The following is a 3,435-nucleotide window of genomic DNA, read 5'->3' on the forward strand; positions in this document are numbered from 1 at the left end:
GCTAAAGCAGAGACAGACCGGGATGTAACACTTATGTTTTATTGGGGGCAGAGGAAGGCCCTCTTGAAACAGGACAATGTCTGATGGGCCAAGACTCCTCAGAGGTGTGACAAACAACTAAGTTTAAATGATCATATTGCAAGATAGTGAACTAGGAGTTGGTTCTGTTCTGGGAAAAGAAGCCAAGACAAGTACCAAGAACAATGGAGTAACAAGAAGAACAGACAAGCCGCTCATTCAAGCCATCCAACCTTCACTCACTTTTCTTTTACTTAATTTTCCTTTACCGCTGAAAGTCTTGTGTCCTAAGTTTCGCCGCAAAGTTCAACCAACGACTTTTGCCGCTTCAACTCCAGCGAGAGACTTCCTTTCATTGTTCCACACGGACCTGACCTGGACCAATCATCGACTTGGGAAACCCTTCTCTGCACGACGAGGGAAATTCACCTTTAAGTCAACGCAAGCAAGTACCTCCAGATGAAAACTGAACTGGTGCATTTAAATTAATGATTCATGGTTCGTTCGGGTCTTTGAAATGCATTGATAGGAATTCTGTTAATCATATCACTCTCTCTCTCTCTGTTTTTCAAAACTCTTTCTCTCTCATTTCCTTCTTATTGCAACGCGTATGAATGTATGTGTGTATGGGCGTGTGTTTGTGTTAGATTAGTTTGTGTTAGAATAAATAGATCTCTTGTAGATTTAAAAAAGAAAGTGTCTTGTATTATGTGATTCTAAAATTTAATGTCTTAAACTGTGATCAAGTTACCGGGCTTTAATCAGTGTTTTCACGATTGTTGGATATTTATATCCGCTACAAGAGCTTATTACGGTTCGAGCAAATGAATGCTGGACTCAGTTGCTCGGTCGTAATCTAAACAACTCTTTATAATTCCCTATAAATATTTCATTTGAGCTAATTTTACTTCCTAGGGTGTTTTCCCTACAATGTCCACAGAACGTTTCTTGAGGGGACTCTCAATGGATGTGGCACAGAGAGGTAGAGACTTGGAGCTTGGAGACTTGGGAACGGGTAACATGGAGAAACAGTTTGGAAAACAGGTATCGCCCCACTTCAGGACTTCTCCCGTCTTCCAAGAGAGGATGGGGTTGTGTTGCTGCAACCACGGGCGCCCTAGGATCACGTCAGCGGTGGAACCCTCCAGAACCAGCATTTGGATGTCTTCAACATGCAGCACGCCAATTTGTAGTTGAACGGGTACCGTCATCCGGCTGACACGTCTTCTACTCACAGGTTTGCCTGTTATTGAGTGGATCTGGTAGGTTGACGGCGTGTTCTTGGTCTTGATACCGAGCTGATGGCAGAGGGAGCCAGAAATGAAGTTTCCCGCTGACCAAGAATCAAGGAGGGCGGATACTGGAAGGGAAATATCGGCAGCAGTAAGTGTTACTTTAGTGGTGAGTGGTTTATGCGTCTGGAGATTAGAGATGTGGGCACTCACCATAGGACGTGGAGGACGTGTTGGGCATGAGGAGAGTACATGCCCCGGGGATCCGCAATACAAACAAAGATTCTGGGTCAGCCGTCTGTTTCTCTCTGCAGGGGTCAGTCATGTTGATTCAAGTTGCATGGGTTCGTTGGCTGGTTCTGGGGTGCTGACGGATTCTGGTCGGCAGAGGAAGGTGTTGAGTTGTGGCTGACCCTGGTGCTCTTCGAGACACGACTGCATACGAGTGGCGAAGCGGATTGACAGCTGGATGAAGCGTTCGAGGTGTCCTCGTATGCAGCGAGATGCAACTGCACTTGGGGATCTAGTCCCTGGCGATATGACGTCAGTAGCGCTTGCTCGTTCTATCCACTTCTGGCAGCAAGAGTTCTGGGCCCATATGTATAAAACTTCTTAGAAATGCTCTTAAGAATAGTCTTAAGTTTTGACTTAAGTGTCAAAAAATTCTTAGTAAAGAGTAGGAGTTTTCTAAGAGTAGGAGACTTTTATAAAGAAGCTAAAAGCAACTTTTAGTAAAGTGTAAGACAGATTCTTAAGTGCTGACTGAGGTGACACTTAAGTGTTGTGAACTAAGGACTACAATGATGTCAACGCAAAATGGCCGCCTTCAGCCACTGAATCAGCCAATAGTAAGCCTGCAAGGGTGAAGTCACAGCAGCATGACACAGTTCATTCATGATTTAATAAGACATTACAATTATTTTAATATTTAAATTTGATTTTTTTTTTTTTTTTGCATTGTGTGCAAAAATATATTACAGGTAAGTACTTTTAGTTTGTGGTACAATATTTTGCCAACAGCACGCAAGGAAATTGCAGCATACAAAGAGAGCATGCGAGCCACTGGTACATTTTATTTTATATTAATACTTTTATATTAAATAATTGTTTCAGTGTGGTCAGCAGCTGATTTTTTTGTCAAATAGGTGGAGGTCCTCCATGTAAACCTCTGACTGAGATAGCCGAGATAGTAGAGGAGATACTTGGAACGGACAATCCTTCCATTTGTGGCATTCCAGAATCCCGAGACCCTGCACTACTCAAATTGAAGGAGTTACAAAGATGGTAAAAAAAAGATTCATGTAATAATGTGTTTGCCTATATATATATATATATATATATATATATATATATATATATATATATATATATATATATATATATATATATATATATATATATATATATATATATATATATATATATATATATATATATATATATAATTTGTAATAATTACTTTAATCTATGGACATGAAAACAAGGAAAAAAACAACACATCTGATTGACTAAACATGTTTGCATTGTTTAATATTTTCTGCATGTGAATGTAGTGTGGATGATGCTGGAGCTGGTCCATCTGAAGCACCTTCTCCTTTATCTCAGGACATCTCACTGTGTCCTCCAGATGAGCCTGCCTCACAAGACACAGGGTTCGCACAGGGACCAGACCCTGAGGATGACATTGAGTCTCTTAAAAGAAAAAAGCTCAAATTAGAAATTAAGCTGCTGAAAATTCAAAATGAATATTATGCATTAAAACTGAAAAAAATAAAGAATACTCAATGATTGTACATATGCTTTGTGCAAATAAAACTGTGTGATGACAAATCTGTCTAATTACTTATTGTCTACAAGTTTTGCTTACACAAAATGTAAGTTAGCAAAGCAGTCCCTTATTGATGCTCTCCCTGAAATGTTTTGTAATGCGTGGTCAGTGGTATTGTCATCATTCTCATCATAATCCTGATCACTGTCATCGTCATCATTATTGTCTTCATCGGCGGCATCATCATCATCATCATCATCATCAAGCAGTGGGAGGTTCCGAGCTTTGCAAATATTGTGCAAAATGCCACAAGCCATAATAATGCGACTAGCCCGCTCAGGGCACTGTCGAATTTCTCCATGAAGGACATGGAATCTCCTTTTCAGCTGTCCAATTCCTCTCTCGACCACAGCTCTT

At 40.4% G+C, this 3,435-nt stretch overlaps 1 long non-coding RNA gene across 1 annotated transcript; it reads left to right on the forward strand.

The window, feature by feature from the left end:
* Positions 1 to 2,283: 2,283 nt before the first annotated feature.
* LOC125268204 lies at positions 2,284 to 3,080 on the forward strand. Its single transcript, XR_007184828.1, has 2 exons — positions 2,284 to 2,534; positions 2,804 to 3,080. It is a non-coding gene; the product is annotated as an uncharacterized LOC125268204 (long non-coding RNA).
* Positions 3,081 to 3,435: the final 355 nt, after the last annotated feature.

This window comes from Megalobrama amblycephala, linkage group LG5 (assembly GCF_018812025.1).
Source record: "Megalobrama amblycephala isolate DHTTF-2021 linkage group LG5, ASM1881202v1, whole genome shotgun sequence".
Lineage (NCBI taxonomy): Eukaryota > Metazoa > Chordata > Actinopteri > Cypriniformes > Xenocyprididae > Megalobrama > Megalobrama amblycephala.